General features: G+C 49.3%; 1 protein-coding gene across 1 annotated transcript in view; it reads right to left on the reverse strand.

Annotated features, from left to right (window-relative positions):
• The window catches only part of ADCYAP1R1 (ADCYAP receptor type I), a 119653-nt gene extending 96165 nt beyond the window's left edge, over positions 1–23488 (reverse strand). Inside the window, exon 1 of the mRNA XM_042248616.1 lies at positions 23366–23488. The gene's annotated coding sequence lies outside the window, so the exon portion shown is untranslated. The remainder of the gene's footprint in view (positions 1–23365) is intronic.
• Between the last annotated feature and the right edge of the window lie 3912 nt (positions 23489–27400).

Here is a 27400-nt window from a genome sequence, read left to right on the forward strand (position 1 = left end):
CCAGTCATATCACCATCATCAACTGATTGTTAGAGGCATTTACCACCTGCCAAGTGCAGTGCTAAGAGTTTTGTGTGAACTGATACATGATAAATTTCATAATAGCTCTTTGAGGTTTGTGCTTTTAAAATCTTTACACTCAGATGAGGAAACTGAGGCACAAAGATGTGAGCAAACTTCACTTCTATTAAGTGGCAGAATCCACAGTCTTAATAGCATTCGGGCCAAAGACGCAGGAACTATGACTATGTCTCTGCTCTGCAGCTAGCCAGAATGATGCCCTGGAGGTGTCTGCCTTACTGCCCCCCTCCCCAGTCTATCTACAGCTTTTGAGGGTGGACCCAGAGTCTGCCACCCTCTCTCCCCCCAACACCCCACCCAGACTGTGAGCTTATCAAGAGCAGGGACCAGATTCATCCTTTTATTTCTTCCCACGGAGGAAAAAAAGAGGCATAATGATTTTACATATCCATTCACGACCTTCACTTTGCCTGCTTCCAAAGCAGATGTAAGATGGTTTAGAATATTGAGATGCATAATTAGGACAATAAAATTATTCTTTAAAACAGAGCTGTTGGAATCCAATCAGCAGTCAGGAAGATGGAGTTCTCTCAGGCAGCTGGGAGGCCCCAGGCTGGGATGCAGGAACCGGGGTTCATGTCCTCTGCTTTGCCACAAACAACCTCATGTAGATCGTTCCCCCTCTTCAAGTCTCAGCGTGCCTATCTGTAAACCAGGGAGGCTGAACGTATCAGGCAGAGGCTGAAGCTGATACATACGGCTTTTCAGACTGCTACCTGGAACTGCAGCTGTTAATCAGAGACAATCCAGGGGCTGCCCTGGGGTCAACAGGGACCCCAGCCCCTCACGCCCCAGGGCAGTCACTGTGACTACTTTCGTGTACTTGAGCCACTGCTAAAAATGTTTGAAAACCCACACCAGGCAAGACATTCTCCAAGTCTCCATATTTAAAGGTCCCGACCTCTCTCCATGTTGCCAGACCACCTACCCACAGCAAGCCTCCATTCTGGGCATAGCTAGTATTTTTGATCTTGTTGAGCCCAAGACGGGAGATATGAGTGTCCCTTAGGGAAGCAGCTATAGTTTGGAGCTATCTGGCAGGGGTTGCTGAAATAGAAGCAAAGGGACTTTGGGTCTCTTTGGATAAGAACTCACCCTGTGCCTCTAAGACCCGAGTCTTGTGTGTTGGTCCTGGGCCACAGGTTTCAGGGGCCTCCTCACCACCTCCACCCAGCTCTGCAAGGCCTCCATGCTGCAGACCAGTGCCAGGGACACAGTCTCCTCCAGGAGATCACGTCAGACACAGGCCGGCAGCGGGTGGCCCAGATCTGCTCCTGTTCATCAGTGGGCACTGGATGTTCCAGCCACAGCAGCTTCAGAGATGACTCAGCCACTGCCCAGACCGCCAGGCACCCCCTATGTGGACCTCAGGAGCTGTGCCTTCAGCTGCCCAACGCCCCCAGTGCTGGCTGCCTCCCTCAGCCATCAGGCGGGTGGCAGAGACCATCCACTCTCCCAGCCTGGGTCCCAGTGGCCAACTTCCTAGTACACTTTGTCACCTCAGAACTGGGCCCAGCCTGTGCCTACCCCCAAAGTCTATTCACTCCCTCACAAGGCCGGGAATGGCTTGTTCATGCCATAGGAGGTCAGAACTGCAGCATAAAATTCGGGTTCAGTCTGCATGGCACTTCTGCCCCCTTGGAATGGGGGAGTTCTGGGGCCCCAGAGTGGGGTGCAGGAACTGGCAACACACTCAGGCCCGGGGTGGCCTAGTCTTCTGGCTCTGAAAGTGTGAAGGAGGGAGGAAAGGGACTAGGAGGGCCGAGAAGACAGATGGCCAAGACCCGGGACAAATGGGCTAGGAGAGGGAGAGATGCTGGCTCATCGGCTGCCTCTTCCCATAAGCACAAGATGGAGGGCATCCCTGGGGCTTTGGGGGCCCACAGTAGTGCACCCCCAATTCCTTCCAGGACAATTTGCAGAACCAGTGGGAGCCAGCCACAGCAGGAGTGACTTGGCTTCTGGAACATGGGCCCTGCCGTCAGCTGACCCCATGCTGCAACCCACACCTCACTGCACTCCCCTTGGCAACACAGGCGCCTTTGACTCTGACCCTGAACTTCCTTAACCCCACCCATTGCCACTCCTCCTCTGCTCCCCCATTAAATGGTGGTGGCCCTGGGCTGTGTCCCCACCCCCTTCTCACTCTGCAGCAGCACTTTTAGTCACAGCACAGTCTCTGTGGGAGGGGGTAGAGATGTCCCCCATGGACTCTGATACTCTTACTGAACACCCACGCCCACCCCACTGAGCACCACCCTGTATCCCAATCTATTTACCAATGAAAACAAAGCCATCATTTGAGCCCCACTCCTATCTATCCAGCTATCTATTGGGCATCTCCACATTGATACCTCACAGATACTTGGCAGTCAGATACTTGGCAAAATCCAGCTCATCTCTGCATTCTCAGTCCTTGTAAATGACCTAATTGCCCAAATGAGAAACCTAGTTAAGAATTAGCCTCTTCTACATAGATCACTCCTATTCTGATCTAATCCAACTAGTCCTGTCCCTCATTTACATTAGAAAGGCACTTTGTTTCTCTTTTCTGACAGTAAGGAATTGCTCAAGCCAGGGACGATTACCTTCTACCAGTTGCAACATCTTCCCTACATGTACCAGGCCTCTACTCTCCGCCACTGTCCCACCAGGAATTGAATGAGTTTTGCCACCTGTTAATCTGACCAAGCCATTCCCTTGCTCTAAAATCCTCAGTGGCTCCCAACTCTCTCTGCCATCCGCTCCCAGGTCTGTTTTCTCTTTCCTGACTTACTCTACCTGCCAAACTTCCTTGATCCAATCAGGTGAAGTTTTCCTTCACCTTCCTCCATCGTTTCTCGGTTTATTCTCAACTTTTGCCCCAACTCATGTTGCAAGATGGTAGCCCCAGTTCTTATGTCCAAGTCTTGAAAGACCAGCTCTATCCACCCTCCTAGAGGAGTTTCCCAACAGCCTCAACCCCCATGGACCTCCCTTCTCTGAACTCCCATGTCCCAAAGGGCTGAGCTCTCCCCTCCAGCCTGGCTCTCACCTCAGCCTGGACTCTTCTCTGACTGACAAGCTGGTGAGGCTGGTCTCCCTACCAGCCAGGGGCTTCCTAAAGCATAGGTCACAGGTCTCCATCCCAGTATTTCCAGGAGGCCAATAAAGTGAAGACCAGGACTTAGAGGACAGAGTGTAGAGCAGGGTCTCCTTCAACATTCAGAGGGACCACTCATGCCCTCCACCTTTCCTTGGCCTAGACAACTACATTTATTGTTCTCAGAGGAAAACTCTGGGATCCCAGTGGTCTTGGATGGGTTTTACACCATATCTTCTTGGGGGAGCAGTTTGGGAGCTCAGGTCTTGCAGCTGGGAGCCTGGGTCTAAGTCCTCTGACTCCTGGCATTTACCTCCTCCCCAAACATGGACCTGGGCCTGGGGCTGCTATCTTCTGAGGCCCTGGCAGTGCAAACATCAATTCAGAACCTGCTCTCTTCCTCCCTGATCCTGATCATCCCTCCCGACCCTCCCTTCTCCTAAACTGTAGGCTGAATGCTCCAGACAATTTCAGTCCAATTTTCTCCTCAAATAGACAGGTGATTGTGGCAGGGAGATCTGAGACCTGCTGTTCAGAATCAGCAGGGAGCAGTGTGTGGGACACATGGAGAGGGTTGCTGGGCAGAGATGAAGCAGAAGCCCCTCCTCTTCCTCTTGCTCTCACGTTAGACACCCCAGTCCCCTCCTCAGGCGGGAATCTAGAGGAGCCCTCCCTGCTGTCCCCAGCAGGGCCTGTGACCCTGGGCAAACCACCTACCTTCCCCAAGCCTCAGTCTCCTCATCTGTATAATGGGCATTGACATCTTCTTCAAAGGATTAAGTGAAGATTGGAAATAATATAAGAAACCAAGGAGGAGGCCATTGGAATTATTGGAAATTATTAGCTTTCCCATCCATCATCAGCTTGAGTTCTCTCACCATCCTTGGCAGGCAGTCTGAGCCAGAGTCATTCTCTCCCTTTTGGTGGATATGATCACCAACATGCAGATGTTAAATGTTTGCTTGTTGTCCCAAGTCCATTCAGAGAGCCCCAGGTAAAAACAGCACATATTTACGGAGACCTTATGCTGTCACAGGCTCAGTGCTCTCCTTGGATTATCTCATTCAGCTCTCACAACACCACCATGAAACGGTCTGATTACTATCTCCAATTTATAGACAGGCAAACCGAGGCAGATTGTGCTTAAGCTACTGGCCCATAGAGGCACCTAGTGCCTGGGTGCCTGTCAGGGATTAGAACCCAGGACCTCTCATCTCTCAGCATGCCACGCTCTTCACTGCCTTAGCCCCCTTGAATCTAAGGACTAATAGGGTGAGCCTGAATGGCTCTGGTCAGCCACCCCCCAGGCATGGATCAGTGCCTTCCTGGGAGCCCACAGCCTACGGAAGGCGCTGTGGTGGTCCTCACCCATCTGCAGAGGAGATAGCCAGGGTCAGTGAGCCAGGAAGTGGTTCCTGAAGGAGAGGTGCAAATAGGCAGATTGTGCTTTGTCAGCCAAGGCATGAGGGACCAGGAGGGGAAACCCCTCCAGATCCCCCATCCCTGCTTCAGTCTCCCTCCTTCTGAGTCTCTCTCTTCTTCTGGTCTCCGTGCCCGCCTGGTCCTCCCCTGGCTTCCTCCACCTGCCCCCCTTTATCCCCAGAGCAACCCCTGGCCCCCACCCCTAGACCCAGGCAGACTGAGAGGAGTGGGGCTGAGCTGTCGCCCTCAGACTAGCAGCAGAGCTGTCAGCCTGGGGCAAGCCCCACACACTAGAGCAGGGAGCTTTATCCTCAGAGCCCACCCCACCCCCCATATTTCCCGCCAGGCAGAAATGAACCCAGCTGGACAGAACTGGCGCTCACACCCAGCCCTTCCTCCAGGGCCCCCGCCCCTCCCCTCTCTCCTCCACTCATCCTACCAGATGTATCCACTCATTCAGCAATGAGTGGTCGAATGGCCACACTGTGCCAGGTAGGAGACCCAGGGCTGGAGTATAGCGGGGGAAACAGATATAGCCCAGCCCTGGGCCTCAAAGGAAGATGACCATCCCTAGAGTGCTCGAAGGGCTGGACCAGAGGCACCAGCAGGGAGGCCCGCCGGAGCCTACGGGCTTGAGGCAAAGGTGTCGGGGGGATTCTTCTATGTTTCTGGGTTAATCTGATCTGCCCTATCTCATCTGAGAATCCGTGTGGCTTCCTGACCTCAATGACACAGCTGTTGAGTCCCGGGGGAAGAGCAGGGACTCCTGGTGATGAGCCCGCTGCCCCACCTTACACTCCTGCAGCCCACATCCAAACACTGATTCGGCCCCTTGGGGTCCTCACCTTCCTCCATGGCCAGTTTACCAAGAGCAGGGTCTGTGCCTGGCGACGGGGCGGGGTTAGGAGACGGAGGACAAGAACGAAGGGGCGGTCCAGAGACCCACCAGGCATCAATCCCTGCCCCTTCCTTACCCCACAGTCAGCGGCTTCTCTTGCTCCGCTGTTGGTACAGGGGAGGAAGTGTGGGTGAGGCCAGGAGCCCAGCGCTTGGAGGGGCAGGGGAGATGTCTGAGATTGGGAGGGGCCCCACAGGCAGGCAGTGGAGAGTCTCATGGGGACCGGAACTCAGAGTCCTTGTGAACGGAATGCCCAGGTGGGAGCCAGGAAAAGAGGTTTCCTCTCTCGCCCATGCCCTCCAGGGGACCCGGCTCCTTACCAGCAGGAAGGCAAGGTATGGACATTCTTATGTTACAGATGAGGACAACTAAGACCAAAAGAGACTACCCAAGGTCTTTAACAAGGTCATGCAGTGGGGAAGTGGTCCTGGAATAAAACATTGACACAGACCAAGTTACTGGGGATGGTCCAATTGATTGGGGGACCCCTGTGGCTAGGTGGTAGGCTGTGGGGTGGGCATTGCTACCCACTGTGATTGGTGCCATCTCCTTCCCCAGGCCACAGAATAGAGATGCCCCCCGCCCCCCTCCAGGGACTGCAAAGGAGGAGCTGGCTTTACCCATCTGCTGAGCTCAGAGAATACAAGGTCAGTTCATGGTGGTGCCAGCTCCAACAAGACTTTTCCTCCCCTTGTCAGCCCCACCTCCCTCCTGTCCTCCCACACCCAGGAGGAGTCGGAAACTGGCTAGCAAGCTGGACAGAGGCTGAAGGAGGGGAGAAACACTAGCAGAAGAACAAATTCTCTCTTCCCACAGCACATTCCATACCTGAGTTGGGCCAGGGGCAAAGTGCTGTTAAATCAATTTCAGAGTTTTAATTCCTGTCTCCTCTGTGGCCTAAGAGTGACTGGAAAACGCATAGGACCAGCCTGAGTTTTCACTGGAGCAAGAGAAGACCTCCTTAAAAATACATTTTAACGAGGCTATGAGATCTGAAAATAAATTTATTTTCAATAGGCAAGTCCTGCTCATTCAACATATACATGTAAAGAACCACGACGGATGCCTGTCCTAATAAATATGAGCTAAAATGATGATCCCTAGGTCTTCTCAGCCCATCTGATCCTGAAGGGGCCAGGTGCTCATCAAGTGGTCCTGTAGCACATGTAGGACCTGGGCTGTCTTTCCGTTTATCCACCTTGAGTACCTCCAGCTGCAGCCCTGCCACTAACCCATTCAGGGCCATTAGCCAGGCAGGTCTCTGCCCCAGTTTCTGTCTGTAACAGGACGAGGCAAATGAGATCATTTCTAGAGGCTTGACCCACTTCAACTGTTTAAGTGATCACAGGGGCCTCTTTGTCTATGATCTTCAGAAGTCCTGGATCTAGGTGGGCACAGGACTACAGTAAAGAAAAAGGTAAAGTTCAGGAAACTTCACATAAAATGGATTTCTGACTTCTGAGCAATTGACCTGGGATGTCCACACGGCAGCAATCAACCAGAGTGGGCATGCCCAGGGCCCATCATCCTGAGAAAGGGCTCTCCATTTGGCCATGGTCCCCACCATTCCCCATCGTCCCTCGTCCCTAATGCCAGATGCCATTTATCACCAGTCATATGCTGTTGTTTTCATAGAAAGCTGTTACTCTGTCAGTGTGTCACTGTCAGAAGTGGAGAATTGAATGGGAGGGACATATGTTTTAAGAAGAAAATAGCAAAGGAGATGATGTCCTTAGAAAGATATGTAACCATCAAAAAATGGTCCTGTGCTCTTATTTGACTTCCTGGCCCAAGGCCTATGTGTTCTCAGACCACCCAGAGGACTTCCTAGCACTGGCCCACCCCATGGCCACTGCCCCAACAGGATTAAGAGGTCAGCACAAGTTCCCAAGTCCTGGATGTTTCTCTGGGGCTCTCCCTCCCTTTTCTCCACCCCTACTAGGGTATCCTTCAAAAGACCCAGAATGTCATGTGGCAGCGGGGAAAGCCCATGTCGCCCCCAAGGGAAGAAGCATGGGGAAGTGGCGGTGCAGGAGCCAGCTTGGAGTTGGGCCAGGAAGGGAGAGGCCCCTCAGTCTCCATCCTCAGCAGATCCCCTCTTGGAGAACCAGCTGACGATGGAATAAATTTGCCTCCCTCAGGCCCTCTCCCTCCTTCCCTCTGCTGGGGTTGCCATGACAACCAGAGTTCACCCTGGATGCCAAAAACACCGCAAAAACAACAACAAAGGCTCCACCCTCAGCTAGAGGGAAAGAGGGTAACAGCCAGTGTCAGAACAACAGCCAGGGAGGCGTGTGGAGGCATACCCTCTCCACAACCCCCCAGAAGAGTGGGAACCAGGGATCTGTAAGCAGCTCAAGGCAGAGTGGGTGGGGTGGAGTTTTCCTCCATTTCCTGTGTCCTCCCCCACAACTTACATCCATCCCAGAAACTTCTCCACAGTGTCCACCTAGTGCACCTCCATCCTGGGGTAGCAGGCTGAGGTCAGAGCGAGTGGTGCCTGGCCCAGAGGACCACTGTACGTTCAGGCTTCCTGTCTCAGCCTCACTCCCGCTGTATGACTTCCAACAAAATCATTTTCCTCTCGGGTGCCCTGCATTCCCACCCTCATCATTAAGAGCTGAGCTCGGGAAGGCAGGAGGCTTTCATTCAAGCCAAGGATGACATGACTGGTAAGGCTTCAATCAGGTCTTTCCCGGAATTAAAGCATTTTAGCATGGCCTTACTCTGAGGAGTGGATCCCTGAGAGTGGCATTTATTTCTCAAAGGTCTAGGCTGGGGATTGGATTTCTATCTGAGCTGGGATAGATGAGGGATGGAGTCCTTGGACTCCTTGACCAATCCTGGGCACCACCCACGTACTCCCTCCAAGGGAAATTCAGGGCAGCCACTGTTGTGTTAACACAACACTGTTTTTCCAGAGTGTGGCCAGATGCCAGAATGGTCACCATTGAAGCTTAGGGCATCTACCCTCGGAGGCATCCCCTTAGGATGGACCAACTTGTGATAGGTAGCAGTCGACACCATGAGGGCCCTGAATACCCATGGAGGGAGGAGATGCTGGGGCGGGAAGGTGGGGACTTGACGGGTGGTGGAAGAAGGGCAGAGGTCAGCAAGCATCCTTTAGCCAACTGTTTCCCCTCCCACAGCTCTACTTCTTGATTCTGAACAAGACAGGTAAGGACAGAAGGATCATGGAGAGCACAGCTTGAGGCAGTACGACACGGTACAGTTTGGGAAAGGGGAAAGTGGATGGCCCAGCAGTAACTGCCTTGGCAAATTTGAGAAAGTGGATACGTACATGCCAGTAGAAAGCAGCAAGAAGCGAGCCAGATTCTACCTCGATGCCTGGAAAGCCTCAGGACAGAGAGCGGCCAGACGCCTCTGAAAGCAGGAGGGAGGATGAGTGAGACACAGTGGAAGTCCCTTTAGGAAAGGACTTAAACCCACCCTCTCCCACCCCATTCTCTCTGCAAATTTCTTCCCTACTAGCTGAGGATGGAAAGAGAATTTCTTAGTGACACTGGGTCTGAGCAGTGGGAGCAGGAGATGAAGTGCCATACTGAAAATGAGGGATTGCCTGGCAGAATGGTGGATCTCCAGTCCCAGCTGCTACTCCACTGAAAAGACTCTCAGCAGGATAGGAGAGAGCCCCTCTCTGGAGAAACCAATCAGCTCAAGAGGGAAGATCTAGAGATAGTAGCATGAGCTCAGTAGCATGAGCTCATCACCTGATCCCCCCAGGAAAGCCCCTCTGAGGACAAGCCCTGTCCACAGAGTCTGTGATCAGATGGTGGATGCCTCTTTCTTAAATGAACTCCTGCCAAGGATCCCCAGACATACTAGAAATGCCTTCAATGTGAAAGGCACTAAACAAGGAGTGGGGAGCAAGAAAACCATCAGGCAGATAAAGAAAGAAACTTAGAGAAACAGAGATAAGTAGGAAGGAAAAAACAAAAAGTATAGATAATATCCTCTGAAAAGTGATAGACTATATTGCATCTATGGGAGAAAAAAAGTACAGAGTGCTATTTTTTTTTTAAGAAAGGAAACTTTCAAAAAATAAGCACTAGCTCATGGAAAGTAAAAAAGAAAAATATTTTAGCTAAAATCAGTGGAAGAGCTAAAAGAGAGTTTGAAGACATTTTTTTCAAAAAATAGAGCAAAATGACAAGTTGGAAAGTAAGAGATAAAAAATAAGAGATCAGAAGTTCAAGTTATCTTAGTGACAGGAGTTCTAGAAAGAGAAATCAGAGAGAATAAAGGGGGAGAAAATTTTCAAAGATGATACAAGAAGCTTTTCTAGAACTGAAGGATATGAGTCTCTACATTGAAAGCACTCATGAGAACTTAGCAGCAAAGAATTGTAAAAGATTCATTCATTCAAGGCACAGAGCAGCAGAGACAAAAGGGAAAAAAATCACGAAAAATTTAGGGAAAAGGAGAACAACAAGTCATGTGCAAAGGACAAAGACTTAGAATGACATTAGACTTCTCAACAGCAATACTGGAAACTAGAAAACGATGAAGAAATGTCTTTAAAACTTAGAGAAATTTTACTTGCAACATAGAATTCTATATCTAGCACAACTATCCATCATGTAAGTAGAATGAAGAGTAAATAAAAGGTAAAATAAATACATATTCAGACATTCAATGATTCACAAAATTTATCTCCTGTGTACATTTCTTAGGTAGTTACTGGAGAATGTGCTACCCTAAAACAAGGAAGTTAGCTAGGAAATAGAAAGGCATTGGATCCAGGACATAGTGAGGTCAGCTCATGAGAGAGAGAAGTAAATCCTCAGGATTATAAGGAAGGACAGCTCTAAAATGATTCTCCTTAACTGGGGGAGAGACGTGGAGAGTATCACTTCCAGGCAGGAATAGGAGGTTCTAAGGAGCATGTCATTAAAAGAAAAAAAAAAATCACACTTTTAGCTTATCTAAGGAGGTGGATGGAATCGAGAGCATTTTTATGTTTTGTTGGAAATTTGAGGAAGAATTTGTGGTAGGTATGTGGAAACTAAGTATGAAACAAGCCAACAAAAAATTAGTAACTTCAGGGAAAAACAAGTCCTGTGGATTCCATGTCTGAAAGCTCTCTCAGGTGTTTCCCCTCTGTCAGGCAAGGTTTAACAGGAGGATTCCTGTGTGCTGTTTTCTGTCTCTCATAAATCCTCTGTTCCTTATCAGTTCCTGGTAATGGGAACGAGCGGAGTGGCACGCTGCTCCCAGGACTGAGGTCATGAGATAAAACACATGCGTGGATTTCCTTCAGTAAACATTCTCCTTACAACAAAACTGCTTAGTCATCACCCTCTTTCTTGAGATATGGATTGTCTACTGACCTTCTGACCATTCCTAATTCCTTGTTTCCTTGATGACATTGCTGTACCTTTGGTTTTCTGATCTTTATCATTGTCAAAAGAAATTCCTTGTATAACAGCCCATCAGTCCAGTTCAGTCGCTCAGTTGTGTCTGACTCTTTGCAACCCCATGAATCGTAGTACGCCAGGCCTCCCTGTCCATCACCAACTCCAGGAGTTCACTCAGACTCACATCCATCGAGTCAGTGATGCCATCCAGTCATCTCATTCTCTGTTGTCCCCTTCTCCTCCTGCCCCCAATCCCTCCCAGCATCAGAATCTTTTCCAATGAGTCAACTCTTCACATGAGGTGGCCAAAGTACTGGAGTTTCAGCTTTAGCATCATTCCCTGCAAAGAAATCCCAGGGCTGATCTCCTTCAGAATGGACTGTTTGGATCTCCTTGCAGTCCAAGAGACTCTCAAGAGTCTTCTCCAACACCACAGTTCAAAAGCATCAATTCTTCGGTGCTCAGCTTTCTTCACAGTCCAACTCTCACATCTATACATGACCACAGGAAAAACCATAGCCTTGACTAGACGGACCTTTATTGGCAAAGTAATGTCTCTGCTTTTGAATATGCTATCTAGGTTGGTCATAACTTTCCTTCCAAGGAGTAAGCGTCTTTTAATTCCATGTCTGCAATCACCATCTGCAGTGATTTTGGAGCCCCCCAAAATAAAGTCTGACACTGTTTCCACTGTTTCCCCATCTATTTCCCATGAAGCAATGGGACCAGATGCCATGATCTTCATTTTCTGAATGTTGAGCTTTAAGCCTACTTTTTCACTCTCCTCTTTCACTTTCATCAAGAGGCTTCTTAGTTCCTCTTCGCTTTCTGCCATAAGGGTGGTGTCATCTGCATATCTGAGGTTATTGATATTTCTCCTGGCAATCTTGATTCCAGCTTGTGCTTCTTCCAGCCCAGCATTTCTCATGATATACTCTGCATATGAGTTAAATAAGCAGGGTGACCATACACAGCCTTAATGTACTCCTTTTCCTATTTGGAACCAGTCTGTTGTTCCATATCCAGTTCTAACTGCTGCTTCCTGACCTGCATACAGGTTTCTCTAGAGGCAGGTCAGGTAGTCTGGTATTCCCATCTCTTTCAGAATTTTCCACAGTTTATTGTGATCCACACAGTCAAAGGCTTTGGCATAGTCAATAAAGTAGAAATAGATGTTTTTCTGGAACTCTCTTGCTTTTTCCATGATCCAGCGGATGTTGGCCATTTGATCTCTGATTCCTCTGCCTTTTCTAAAACCAGCTTGAACATCTGGAAGTTCATGGTTCACGTATTGTTGAAGCCTGGCTTGGAGAATTTTGAGCATTACTTTACTAGCGTGTGAGATGAGTGCAATTGTGTGGTAGTTTGAGCATTCTTTGGCATTGCCTTTCTTTGGGATTGGAATGAAAACTGCCCTTTTCCAGTCCTGTGGCCACTGCTGAATTTTCCAAATTTGCTGGCATATTGAGTGCAGCACTTTCACAGCATCATCTTTCAGGATTTGAAACAGCTCAACTGGAATTCCATCACCTCCACTAGCTTTGTTCGTAGTGATGCTTTCTAAGGCCCACTTGACTTCACATTCCAGGATGTCTGGCTCTAGATGAGTGATCACACCATCGTGATTATCTGGGTCATGAAGATCTTTTTCGTACAGTTCTTCCGTGTATTCTTGCCACTTCTTCTTAATATTTTCTGCTTCTGTTAGGTCCATACCATTTCTGTCCTTTATTGAGCCCATCTTTGCATGAAATGTTCCCTTGGTATCTCTAATTTTCTTGAAGAGATCTGTAGTTTTTCCCATTCTGTTGTTTTCCTCTATTTCTTTGCATTGATCACTGAGGAAGGCTTTCTTATCTCTTGCTATTCTTTGGCACTCTGCATTCAGATGCTTATATATTTCCTTTTCTCCTTGGCTTTTCGCCTCTCTTCTTTTCACAGCTATTTGTAAGGCCTCCTCAGACAGGCATTTTGCTTTTTGGCATTTATTTTCCATGGGGATGGTCTTGATCCCTGTCTCCTGCACGATGTCATGAACCTCCATCCATAGTTCATCAGGCACTCTATCTATCAGATCTAGTCTCTTAAATCTATTTCTCACTTCATCTCCAAATAAGGGATTTGATTTAGGTCATACCTAAATGGTCTAGTGGTTTTCCCTACTTTCTTCAATTTCAGTCTGAATTTGGCAATAAGGAGTTCATGATCTGAGCCACAGTCAGCTCCTGGTCTTGTTTTTGTTGACTGTATAGAGCTTCTCCATCTTTGGCTGCAAAGAATATAGTCAATCTGATTTCAGTGTTGACCATCTGGTGATGTCCATGTGTAGAGTCTTCTCTTGTGTTGTTGGAAGAGGGTGTTTGCTATGACCAGTGCATTTTCTTGGCAAAACTCTATTAGTCTTTGGCCTGCTTCATTCTGCATTCCAACGCCAAATTTGCCTGTTACTCCAGGTGTTTCTTGACGTCCTATTTTTGCATTCCAGTCACCTATAATGAAAAGGACATCTTTTTTGAGTGTTAGTTCTAAAAGGTCTTATAGGTCTTCATAGAATCGTTCAACTTCAGTTTCTTCAGTGTTACTGGTTGGGGCATAGACTTGGATTACTGTGATATTGAATGGTTTGCCTTGGAAACAAACAGAGATCATTCTGTCGTTTTTGAGATTGCATCCAAGTACTGCATTTCAGACTCTTTTGTTGACCATGATGGCTACTCCATTTCTTCTAAGGGGTTCCTGCCTGCAATAGTAGATATAATGGTCATCTGAGTTAAATTCACCCATTCCAGCCCATTTTAGTTCGCTGATTCCTAGAATGTCAACGTTCACCCTTGCTATCCCTTGTTTGACCACTTCCAATTTGCCTTGATTCATGGACCTGACATTCCAGGTTCCTATGCAATATTGCTCTTTACCGCATCGGACCTTGCTTCTATCACCAGTCACATCCACAACTGGGTATTGTTTTTGCTTTGGCTCCATCCCTTCATTCTTTCTGGAGTTATTTCTCCACTAACCTCCAGTAGCATATTGGGCACCTACTGACCTGGGGAGTTCTTCTGTCAGTATCCTATCATTTTGCCTTTTCCTACTATTCATGGGGTTCTCAAGGCAAGAATACTGAAGTGGTTTGCCATTCCCTTCTCCAGTGGACCACATTGTGTCAGACCTCTCCACCATGCCCGCCTGTCTTGGCTGGCCCCACAGGGCATGGCTTAGTTTCATTGAGTTAGACAAGGCTGTGGTCCTAGTGTGATTAGATTGACTAGTTTTCTGTGATTATGGTTTCAGTGTGTCTGCCCTCTGATGCCCTCTTGCAACACCTACTATCTTACTTGGGTTTCTCTTACCTTGGACGTGGGGTATCTCTTCACGGCTGCTCCAGCAAAGCGCAGCCACTGCTCCTTACCTTGGACAAGGGACATCTCCTCACCATCGCCCCTCCTGGCCTTAAACGTGGAATAGCTCCTCTAGGCCCTCTGGTGCCTGCGCAGCCACCGCTCCTTGGATGTGGGGTTGCTCCTCCCGGCTGCTGCCCCTGGCCCCGGGCAGGGGTAGCTCTTCTTGGCAGCTCCTGCGCTGTCTCAGCCTGGCACTCTCGGCTGCCACCCCTAACCTTGGACGCGGGGTAGCTCTTCTCAGCTGCTGCCCCTGACCTCAGACGTGGGATAGCTCCTCTCAGCCGTGCTCTACGCGCCGTCGCAGCCGCCCTATATATACTCATAAAAAGATCATTAAAACACCCTTGCTCCACCAGAGACTTGGGTCCCCTTGTCTTTTTCTCTCTCTCTTGTTCTCTCTCTCTCCCCCTCCAGCTAATGCTCTGGAGCGTGGAAACCCGCCAAGCTCACTCTCCTGCCCGGGCTTTCAGACCTCCTCGAGAGGATGCTCTGTGCCTTTGTGAGCGGTGCAAGCCCTGTTCTAGGGTTTCATTGGTTCTCTGCGTAAACCAGGGAATACTAGCTTCTTTCTCTCTTTCACTTTTTTATCGTGGACTCTGGACCACCAGGTTCCAGTACATTAAAGGACCACAACAGCCCTCCAGTCCTCCTGGATTCTGGGAGGCCAAGAGCCACACACAGGATGTAAGAATCTTCTCAGGAGACCTGAACAAGCCCGTAAGATAGAGACAAACAAACTCTGACATATAGGTATTCCCCAACAGAAAAGCAGGCATGCCCTCTGACCACCTCCAGTGGAGCACACCAATAGCTGAGCCTGGCCAGGCACACAGGGCTTTAGTCAGCATCTGGGGAGCTCTTCCCAGGTGGCTCAGTGGTAAAGAACACATCTGCCAATGCAGGAGCCACGAGAGATGTGTGTTTGATCCCTGTGTTGGGAAGATCCCCTGGAGGAGAGCATGGCAACCCACTCTAGTATTCTTGCATGGAAAATCCCAGGGACAGAAGACCCTGGTGGGCTACAGTGTGTGGGTCACAAAGAGTCAGACACAACTGAGCATGCAGTTAGTAAGAAATGGTATCCAAGGATCACTAGACATTTGACATTAAAGACCAGACATCTGACATTAAAGACTAAAGTCCAAACAAAATACAAGATCCAAACTGCAAAGAAAGAAACAAGAAGGATGGTAAGAGGAAAGAGGGAAAGGAAGAAAGGAAGGAAGAAAAATAGAGACTATGCAGAGAACAGAAGAAAACTTAAACAATGCTAATTATAATTATAACATTCCTAATGAGAAGAAAAATATCACATCCAGACACAAGGGAGTTTGGAAAAAGGAACAGAGAACAAAAATGAGTTCTCAGAAATTAAAATAAAAAGAGTGATAAATTTAAAAACCAATATATGGGTAGAAGATGAAATATGAGGAACCCATCCAGAAAAAAATTCTCTTTAAAAATATAGGGGGACAATGTTACAACAGAATTAGAGCTTCATTTTAGGAAGCCCAGCATATAGCTAAAGGTAATTCAAGAAAGCAAAGACAGAGAAAATGGAAAAGAAGAAATTACCAAAGAAATTACACACAAAACCTCACCAGGGTTAAGGGACAAGAATTTCCAGAACAAAAGGGTTCACTTGGGTCCTAGCATAATGGATGTGAAAAAAGTCATGAGAGAGAATTGGGATGGTTATGAAGAGATCTTAGGAGCCTCCAAGTGACAGAGCAGGTCACAGGAGACCAGAAATGGCATTGGGTTACCAGCAGTTCCGGAGTTTAGAAGTCAATGGGCAATGCTTTACAATGGAAAGTATTTCCAATTAGAACTTCATGCTCTGGGAAACTTATAACAAAATGTGAGGATAGAATAAAGACATTTTCAGACATAAAAGAATGGAGAATTTTGCTTCCCAGGTCCCTTTCTCAGGAAGCTATTGGAGTATGGGTGCCACCAAAACAGGGGAACAAATGCTGTTTTGGAAGAAAAAGGAAGAGATTCCAGAAACGAGGACGTGAACTGAGACGTGCAGTGAAGTATGTCTCAGTGTGAAGACGAAGACCAAGTGTCCTAAGAAGACGTTTGAGTCCCAGGCTTAGCAAGCAACAAGTCCAACTTAAAATAAGAAAACAGAAAAAAATAAAACCAACGTATTTGATTGATATTGATAGGTAAGAGGCAGAGACACTGAAAAAGTTAACAATAGATACCTCGCATCAGATAAATAAAAAAGGTTTTTAGCTCTAGGTTGTATAAAAAAAAAGAATGCAGTTTTACTGTACAACTGAGCTCAGCAATGGTTTCTTTATTGTTCAGTTAAAAAAAAAAAAACTGGAAAATAACCATGTTGGAAGGACAGAGGGAAAGGAAACAGGAAGGAGATGGGAGACTTGTCTTATTTATTTATTTTTTTTTACCATGGCAAGAGTTCAAAAGTGAATCCCCAAAGCTGCTAAATAAAAAATTTGTATGCATATATTTAGAAAAGGGAACTAAATGAAGACTAGATGAAACACCTACAAGAATTAAGGGAGATAAGCGCCTAGAAATGATACTGAACTTGGAGAAGTTTGGACCAGAGACTGCTGATTTTCATTCTAAACCTTCTAGTATAATTTAACTTGTGTTATATGCTGGCATTATTTTGAGTTCCCCAAGCACAATTTTTAAAATTCAGTCCTTGTCCATAATCCAGACTGGCACACTGTAGGTCCTCAAATGTGTACATATGGAATGAATATAGAGAGAGATTCCACAGACGGAATCTTAATAAACTGGGGCTGGAAATCTGCACAGGATTTGAATAAGCAGAGAGAAGGACCCCAGTTATCTGGAGTGGAAACTGCGGAGCATAAGGTCCGCAAAGACTCAGTAAGTTCAATTATTGCATTGCTTAATTGTTCTAGGAGTTTCTGGGTTCTGAAAGAAAACCCACAGAGAAAGCCCCAAAGGAATAAAGTTGGAAAAGCAGAATTTCAGCACCCTTGGTGGGTGGGACTCTGTCTATCTACACAAAACTCTTAAACAGCTGCAATTAGGGGATCACATTGCATCCCCTCTTTCTCCTCTGCAAACCTCAGACATGCCTGCATTAGCTACTTCTTTCAGAGCAAGGGAACTCAACTCTCTGCACAGCAGAACTACCCGCAGAGCTTCCCACAGATGGTACCTCTGTCTGGAACACCCTTCCCAGGGAGTCTGACTCTACTGTCTGAGAAGGGACCTGAGCTTCAGGGCTGGGACTAGAGTGAGGCAAGGGAGGCGCTTACTCTCCAGTTCAGCAGGGACAGAGTCCATCTTCACTTAAAAGCATGGGTGATTACTTTACAATATTGTATTGGTTTTGCCATACATCAACAATTAAAATAAATAAATTTATATTAAAAAACAACAACAAAAAAAGGATAGGTGATGTTTTGTTCATCATGGATTTTTAAATTAATTTTAATGTCTTGAAATATTATTTATCTTGGCTACTGAGTTTGGGGAATGCATGTGTGCTAAGTCGCTTCACTTGTGTCCGACTCTTTGTGACTCCATGCCAGGCTCCTCTGTCCATGGGATTCTCCAGGCAAAGATTCTGGAGTAGGTTGCCATGCCTTCCTCCAGGGGATCTTCCTGACCCAGGGACTAGAGTCACCTGGGAAGCCCCCACTGAGTTTGAGGGTGCCTCTTAAATTTTACATCTTAGGAGTGCCCCACTCGCCTCACCCTAGTTCTTCTAATCCTAGTGAGTAGTAGCATTTTTACTTAATCTGAAAGTAAGGTACTGAACCGTGGGGGGCGTAATCATTGCTCCGAAGGTCCTTGGATGGGGAGTGGGGCTTCTCACAGCTTTAGATACACTGCTCAGTTGAGGGTGGGCTGCAGGTCAGGGCAGTCCTGGGCTTCTGGACCTTCTAGAAGAGAACAGGCAGCATCCTGGCTCGGATGGCTCCATCTGCTTCCTGTGAGCAGCTTCAAGGTGAGAGGAATGTCTCTGTTGCCCCTGTTCTGGGCTGGGAAACTTCTACAGAGGGGAGAACAACACCTGTGTCACCTTCTTTTTCTGGAAAACCATCCAAAGGGTGTCCTGACACAGAACATTTCGATTTGCTGAGGGAGTAAATTAAGCGCCTGCTTGTTTCTTGAATAGCTAATGCTCATTCTGGTTCACACTGGTTTTAGCGATATTTGCAATCCAGAGAAGCTGAATGTTACATGATGGCTAATTATCACTCACTATGTGCCAAATGCTGTGCTGGGGCTTTGGGAGAATGATCTCAGTGCATTCTCAAGCCTCATATGAGGTAGACAGCATTGGCATCCCCAGTTGACTGATGAAGAATCTGATGCCCAGAGAGGTCAGTTAACTTTCTGGAGGTCACACAGCCAGCAGAGGGTGGAGATGGAATTGGCACGTCGTCATCCTGACCCCCATGCTCAGAAGAATCCTCATCATTCTGACCGTACTGGCAGAAATGCCTGGAGTATAGACTGAAGTTAGGAAGCCAGGGTCTCTGAGCGGAGACACAGCATGAGCCTAAGCGAACACACCCTCCTGTGTGCTGTATTTGATCCTCAGTTTCCTCATTTGAACAGAGGTCACTCTGCTAAGCAGCTTTGACTGTTACGGCCCCAGCACTCAGGGATCCTGTGACTGGACCATCTGGGCCCATGTTCCCAGCAGTCATCTGTCCTAGCAGTGTTTCCTCTGAAAATACTATGGGGGAGAGTGACCCCCAAGTCACAGGCTTTGCCTCAGATTCTGAAGGAAAGAACAGTGGTGATATCCGGGCCATAGTCTTACAAAGTGCTCTGGTCACCTTCTCCAGGATCTCCTGGTCAGAGGATTCAGCTACTCCAAGCCCCAGGCATGCCCTCTCCTTGCCCCAGGATCTCCTGGCTCAGAAGGTGAAGGAGGGGTAAAGACTGAGCCAAGGTGGGATGTGGGAAGGGAGAAGCTGGTCTTGGAAGTGGACAGGTGGAGTCAGAGAGGCCTAGGGTGGCCAGGCCAGGAGGGGATGGAGCCCTAAGAATCTCCCAGTATCCAGGAGAGAACAGCCCTCAGGAAATGCTGGATATGTGCCTTGTCTTGAGGCAGGAAGGGAAAGAGGAGAGGAAAGGACCATCTGAGGTGCCTCCCAGCCCATGACAAGGGGGAGGGGAGGGGGGTTTCAGGAAGCTAAGATAAGCAAAGCCTCTCGCATAGGAAGCATGGCCAGTCCAGGAAGCTCAGGTCCTCCAGTGGTCAAGCACAGGGAACTCTGAGGAGCTGGGAGCTGAGTAGGTGGCCTAGAGGCAGCAGCAGCCGCCCCTGAGAAGACAGCTGGAGTGTGTGCCAGGCCCTCCAGAGCCTGGGGTAGCCCCAGAAGCTGTGAGCTCCTGGGAAGCCACAGTTGGAGTGTCTCACCAGAGAAGCCCATGTCTGGTGACCAAGATACTAGTGGGTCTCTTGCTAGGATGCTTCCTGCTTCCTTGAGGCCGGGTGTGAGGCCAGCAACAGGCTCTGCCCATGACCCGCTGCCTGGGCCGTGTGGTCTTTATGTCTGTACCGCCTTTCCCTGCATAAGTGTGTTTTAAGAGGGTGGGGATAGGCAGCATGTGGCAGGAGTAACTTCAGGAGGCCTCTGCTGGGTGGATGAGCCTCCTAACGAACAGCCACCAGGGTCTCACTCTGATTCTCCGTCCCTCCCTCCACTGGGAAATAGGATGGCCACCTTGTTATAGGCTGAACTGGAAACCATGAGGCGTGCTCTCATCACCACCTCCTCATTGCCCTGCTTGTGGTCACCGGACAAGGGAGCTGCAATCAGTTGTCTTAGAGGGTCTTGGTCCTTTAAAAACGCTGACTCTGCAGGTGATTTTGTGCCTAGACTCTAACAGTCTTCCCTGTGATGAGATCAAAGGGGCTTATCATGACCACTGCTCCCTGCCTCTGACTCTGGGGCTCTCATGACCCCTCCTACTCTTGCCGATAGGACAGCCCCCTCTTCTTAATCATCCTCAATTCAGAAACATTTGATTCTCCCGCAACATCTCAGGACATCAGTCATGTGAAAGATTCAGAAGGGAGGTGACTGTCCTTATGGAACGGACTCACCGACCAGGCCAGGAACACGCTGACCAGGCCCAGCTCCCTCTGAGCTGTAACCTTTGGGCCACAGTAACGTCCCAGCACCCCACCCAACTCCTTTCCCCTCCTTCCTGGTCCTCCTTCCGGAGCATCTTAGTCCCCAATTATTCAGAGCCACAGGAGCCCTGCCAAGGAAGAAATTAGAGCTACACATCAGCTCTTCTATATTTACCACCTGACGGCTGAGGAGGATCTATCTTCTACACAATTAAATGAAAAGAGTTTTAATATCGGCAGGCAAAGGACTCGGGCATCAATGGAGAATTAGGTTAGAGCCAGCAATTGGATTAGCGCCCAGCTGCAAGTGAAATGAGGACTCAGACACAGTAGGGTTATCCTTCTTCTGGCGACAGGCCCTTCCTACGTGGAGGGCGGAGAGGCTGTGTTCCTGAGACTGGCCAGACCCCTCCCCGCAAGCCCTGAGACCCAAGACTAGGAGGGCCAACCTTTGCCAGAATCCTCTGTGAAGAGAAAGCCCTAGGCTGGCTGCAGCAGACGAGGGCACACCAAGGCCCCCAGAGCCAGTCAGACACCACACCCCCTGCTGAGAAGTAAACCACATCATGTCCCCTCCTTCATGCCTCCTCTCTCCTGCTGCAGCCCCTCCCAAGAGAGCTGCTTTCGTCCCTGTCCCCCACTGCCTCTCTTCTCCGCTTCCAGCCTCACCTGCAATCTTCCCTAAGCCACCTCCTTCCTGAAGCAGAGGAAAGAGATGCTGGCACACAGGTGTCCCCCGCTTACAGCTGTTGAAGACATAGCAAAAATGCTAGTCAAGTAATCGTCCCTTTGGTTTTTTTTTTTTTTCCAATGTCACACTAAGTTGGATTCTCTGGATTTGTTAAGTGGGAAGAACATGAACACAACCTAGTTTTGCCAAGAGTTGATTTGGGGGCAAATTCCAGCACTTCCTGGGGAGCGACCTCACACGCCCGTCCCCTTGATTCTGGCTACCTTCTACCTTCCCTCAGAAGACACAGACTCAATCCCTGGATAGGGAAGATTCCCTGGAGGAAGAAATGACAACCCAGTCAAGTATTCTTGCCTGGAAAATCCCATGGACATAGGAGCGTGGTGGGCTGCAGACCATGGGGTCGCAAATAGTTGAACTCAACTGAGCAACTGAGCTCACACGTGCTACCTTCCCCAGGCTGCCACGGCCTCCCTGACAAAGCCACCTCAAATCCTTGGCTAGAAACTACGGCAACTCCCTCCTGTCAGCTCCCTGAAGGTGGACGTCACATCTCTTTCTCCAAACAGAACCCCAGGAGAGACACACAGCAGCCCAGCCTCATGACAACACTGAGCCCCTGTCCTGCTTGCGCAGACCTCCAGAAGGAAAGACTCTGCGGCCAAGTGCGTCTCCACTGGCTGCGTTCCCCCTTTCTCACTCACAGTGAGTTCTTCCTTCCTCCTTCCTAAGTTCTCTGGTTGGAGTCCAAGTGTGCTGGCATCACCTCAAAGGAAGACAGAAATCAGCTGGCAATTGCCAGAGAAGGCCAGTCATCCTCCTCCAAACCTGAATCCAACAGCCCTGAGTGTGAACTGGGTCCTGGGTGCTGTGCCTCTTGCAGAGGGGAAAACTGAGGTTCCAGGAAGCATCAGTACTGCAGCCCCTAGGGAACCGGTATAGAATGAACTGTCTGGAGACTCCCCGGTCCCCAGGTCAGTGAGTGAAAAGGACACTTACTGACTGCCCGTCAGTCCACAGACTGCCCGGTCCTGAGCAGAAGTGGGGTGGGGTGTCAGGAGCAGTGCAGAGACTGATACATCACCCTGTTTGCAGTTGTTGCTTAGTCACTTAGTTATGCCCGACTCTTTCGCAGCCCCATAGACTATAGCCCACCAGGCGCCTCTGTCCAGGGCATTTCCAGGCAAGAATGCTGGAGTGGGTTGCCATTTCCTCCTCCAGGGGGTCTTCCCAACCCAGAGCTCGAACCTGGGTCACCTGCACCGGCAAGCAGGTTCTTTACCACGGAGCCACTTGGGAAACCCCATTAGCCTGTGTATAAGCTCACAAGTTAGCCTGCTACTGTTACACAGATGCCAGCCGAAGAGCCCGGACTCCTAGGTCTGAGACAAAAGACTTCATTACTCAGGCAAAAGCAGTCCCCAGAGCACTCTGATGGTTGGCTCTGGTTCTCTGCTGCCACTCAAGTCCCACACAGCCATTGCGAGGGGCCCAGGACGGGTGGGGTACTCAGTGGCTAGAGTAACAGGAGAGGAACTCTGGCCTCGGGAGATTTTCTGCTTTTATAGAAAGTGGGAGAAAGACTGCTCTTTGCCTGGTAGGAGATGTTACCTCTTCTCTCAAGACTGCTTGTGGCAGACATGACTCTGAGGAGTGGCCCAGGTGAAGAGAGGTCAGGGCCTTGAATTCGTGGAGTACCCAGTAGGAATGTGGAAAAACGCCCAGGGTTGCCAGAGAGTTGTCTGTCTCAGCAGGAGGAAAATGCAGGAGAGGGGTGGGCACGGTTCCTACCCCCCGGGGTGTCCCAAGTGACCACATTCAGTATGCTGTCTCGTGCTTGCCCACTAGGCCTCTCCTTGGAGGCCTTGCACACGTTTACTACGGAAACAACATCATAAATAAGGGCTGAGTTCTCTGGGTATCCCACAGCAAAAACAAAGAGCTAGGAAGAAGAGTGAAATGAGGTCTAAACACTGGAGAAATATAGAGAAATACATCAAAACGCCCAGACCAAGACTGAACTCGTAGTACTTGATGAGTATACCGGTCGGGAGGAGGTAGTAGGCTAGACCGCAAGAACGAATCACTCCCCAAACCTCAGCAGTTCAACCCACACAGTCTTGGTCCTGCTGCAGACTCCTCCTGGCAAGCAGGGGCTCTGCTGCAGGCCTCGACGGCTGGTGCAGCCGATATCTGCACCTTTGCCAGAAACCAAGGCAGAAGGAAGGGAACGTGGGGAAGCCTGTGCTGGCTTTGCCAGCTCCTGCCCAGGAGTGACTCCCGTCACTTCCGCTTACCTTCTGCTGACCCAGGGAAGTTACCTGGCTGGAACGAACTTCATGCGGGCACAGAGGGGCTGTCTTGCCCACCCTGTACACAGCGAGTGTGAACCAGCCCACACCCTCACTGCTCTGCATATTAAAGAACCAGAACAGGAAACCAAAGATGAGGCATCATGGGTGTGGCTTATTTTTTAAAAAAATAGATAAACTGGAGTTCCAGTCAGTGAACTTCTGCTCAAAGAAGAGGCTTTGGTCATATATTCAGAGTGATTAATAGAGCCATGCGTTTTAGAAATTGTCCCAAAATATGTAAGATCCATGTGCCATTGTTTATGACTCTCCACTTTAACTGGCATTTTGAGTTATCTCAACAGTAGTCCCTCAGGGCTTATCTTCAGATTGAATACTCCTTGGACCCCAGTGGTGAGTTACGTAGTTCTTCACTGAAGGGTTCCAATAAGTGTTCTGAAGTCACCGCAACCTGGGGGACTGAACTTTGGGGGGCAGCCCGTGTGTCTGCTACCCTGTGCCTTCACCCTTCCTTTCTTCATGTCTCTTCTCCATCTAATGTTATTACTCTTCCTTCTTACAAGCTTTGTGATCTTCGCCAAATCGTGTAATCTCTTTGTGTCTTGGTTTTCTCATGCATGAAACAGGGGCACAAATAATGCCTGTCTCATAGGGCTTTGTGAGGATTAATGAAGATGACTTTTGTAACATGCTTAGAACATGGTCTGTCATTAATGTCTGAATAGAAAAGGATTAGCTGTTGTAGTTGTTTTGTGGACACACACCTTGCCATCCAGATTATAAAGTTTCAGCACCCCACCACATCCTGCACTTGTGTACACTGCGCGGCCTCAGGCACTTGCTAAATGTTCATAAGTTCCTCTTTTTATAGGCTTTCTATTAATTCCAGGTGGGAGGAAAACACCTCTATCCCTTCCAAGAGGAAGACAGTGGTAACTTTCTGGTTGGTCTCTGTACTGCTGATGTTGTGTCTCGTTTTCACCTACATTCCTAAAGGCAGATACAACTCACTGCTGAGAACTGATGTCCTGTCTGGTCTCCTTGAAGAATATCGACTCCTCCAGCTGCTCCAATCTTTACGCTAATCCATGGGAAATAATAATCCAGGAGTATAATCCTAAAGGTATACTTGCCTATTTTCTGGCAGAGCATCTGAACATGGGGTTCTCTGGGGGGGGCTGAAAGTGACCATGCTTAAGGCATTGCCATAATGAAACAGATTTGCACCTATGTTAGTTTGCTGGGGTTGCTGTAGCACATAGCACAGGCTGAGGGCATAAAGGACAGAAATTTATTTCCCCACATTTCTGGAGGCTGGAAGTCCAAGACCCAGGGGTCAGCAGGGTTGGTGTCTCTTGAGGCCTCTCTTCTTGATTTGCAGACTAGCATCCCTTCCCTGTGTCTTCACATGGCCTTCCCTCTGTGTGTTTCTGTGTCCTAACCTCCTCTTCTTAAAGGGGCACCAGGCACATTGGATGGAGAAGGCAATGGCACCCCACTCCAGTACTCTTGCCTAGAGAATCCCATGGACAGAGGAGCCTGGTGGGCTGAAGTCCATGGGGTCGCTAAGAGTCGGACACGACTGAGCGACTTCACTTTCACTTTTCACTTTCATGCATTGGAGAAGGAAATGGCAACCCACTCCAGTGTTCTTGCCTGGAGAATCCCAAGAACGGGGGAACCTGGTGGGCTGCCGTCTATGGGGTCACACAGAGTCAGACACGACTGAAGCAACTTAGCAGCAGCAGCAGCAGGCACGTTGGATTAGGTACCAACCATAAAACCCTGTCTTAACTGAATCCCCTCTTTAAAAACCCTGTCTTCAGATACAGGCACATTCCAAGGTACTGGGGGGTAGGACTTCAACATAGGAATTGACAGGCCACTAGTTAGGCCCATAACATCTCCCACTCTCGTTTTAACCCCAACAGCAGTTATGGGGGGAGGGCAAGTTTGATCCCTCTCAGTGTGGGATGTGAGTTGCCCACTCTGTCATCCCCACCCACCTGTATCTTCCATTGCCCCCAGCTATCGCAGCTGCTCCCAGCCTGGACCACCCTGGGGAGGCCTCCACCCCGTTACAGCCCATGCAGCCCAGTCCCAATGTCCCAGAGAGTGAACTCTCATGGGAGCTTGGCTTGCGCCCCTGCCCCCCAGCCTGGCTTTGCTCCAGGGGAGCTGACATCCCCATGGGACCTGGCAGAGAGTATGCCCCGGGTGGGCACGGTCCACTCTGAGAAGCCAGAGGAGGCAGGCAAGACCAGAAGGGTCCAGCAGAGAGGCTGGCGAGGTACCACGCCGCCCTGGGTCTGGAACTGATGTTAGGGATCTGGGAGAAGGAAGAGGCCTCCCCGGCCCCACCCCCAGCCCACTCAAGCCCTGGCCCTTCTCCCTCGGTGGGAGAAGATGGCTACCAGATGTTCCAGATGTTCCCAAGGGCTGCTCAGCCTCCAAGTCCAGAAGAAGGCCAAAGGACAGCCTTGTAATTTCCTGGCAGAGGAACTGTACTGACCATGGGGCCGGCGGTTTATAGCATTTCCCTGCGCCTCTTCCCACCTTTGTTCTGAACACTTGTGTTCTGTGTATCCGTCTCTTTATGGTAGTCTGCCCCTCCGGCCATCGGTCTCAGAGCTGCATGAGGCTGTGTGGTGAGGATGGAGGGCCTGTGTCAGGGACGGTTCAAGTCTCTGGTCTGATATTTATGTTTGTTTTCATTAGTGTATCCTTAGTGCGAAGGACCCGGTACATGACAGAACACATAGTCAGTAGGAATTTTTGAAAAAATGAGTGACAAGGAAGAGCAAACCCCATCTCGGGCCCTGAGTATGCTCATTAGAGTGGAGAGGGGGTGATAGAAGGATAGAAGTCCCCTCTGTAAACACGGACAGACAGCAAGCATGTGAGGGTCCTTAGAAGCACCCTTGGGAAAGGCAGGATGGGTCAGAAGCAGAGAACCTGAACTCTAGGGTCTGGGCCCAGAGATCAGGTGAACAGAAATGGAGAGAGAGCAAGAGAAAACACAAACTGGTAGTGAGTCCCCCATCATTGGACGTATGTAAGTCTAGCTAGAAATCTGGACTCCAGGATGCTGCCCAAATGAAATATACCAGAATTCCTGAAGGAGCAAATACAATCAAACTTGATGATGATGCAAAACTCTGACTCCAGGCCTGGCCCTGTCTCTGATCCCCTGGGAACTTGGGCAGGCCTCGTACCTGCTCTGAGCCTCAGTTTCTCCTCTACAGTATGTCAGGAGAAGGTATGACTTTGAATTTTATGACAGCCCCTCTGGGCCTAAAACTCTGTATTCTTGAGCCTTGGGAGAGTTTGCCCCAAAAGCGTGGGCCATGCCCACCTCCACCACCCCCCTTCACCCACCCAGAGCTGCTCTCCAGAGGAAGGCAGTGCAGAACGCTGGCAGAGGCACGCAAAGGCTTCAGTGAGAACTGGCTTTACCCCGACTCCCACGCCTCTAGCCAGCCCCCACAGGCCCTCAGCCCTGAATTTGGTGGCCCCAGGGGTGCAGAAGGAGTGGATGCAGGCTTAGCCAGGTCAGAGGTCATGGCATCTTCCAGGAACCCAGGCTAAGGCAGAGGCTCCAAAGAACACATGTTTGGCAGTGGAAGGGCCTCAGGCTGAGAGGCAGAAGGCCTGGTTCCCAGTCCTTGCCCAGACTCTTAATTCTCTGTGTGACCGTAAGCAGCTCACTCTCTCTCTCTGAGTCTCAGTGTCCTAACTGACAAAGGCTAGCTTGAGATGGTGGAGAAGGAAATGGCACCCCACTCCAGTACTCTTGCCTGGAAAATCCCATGGATGGAAGAGCCTGGTAGGCTGCAGTCCATAGGGTCTCGAAGAGTCGGACATGACTGAGTGACTTCACTTTCGCTTTTCACTTTCATGCACTGGAGAAGGCAATGGCAACCCACTCCAGTGTTCTTGCCTGGAGAATCCCAGGGACAGGGGAGACTGGTGGGCTGCCGTCTATGGGGTCGCACAGAGTCGGACACGACTGAAGCGACT

This window comes from Ovis aries, chromosome 4, assembly GCF_016772045.2.
Source record: "Ovis aries strain OAR_USU_Benz2616 breed Rambouillet chromosome 4, ARS-UI_Ramb_v3.0, whole genome shotgun sequence".
Taxonomy (NCBI): Eukaryota; Metazoa; Chordata; class Mammalia; order Artiodactyla; family Bovidae; genus Ovis; species Ovis aries.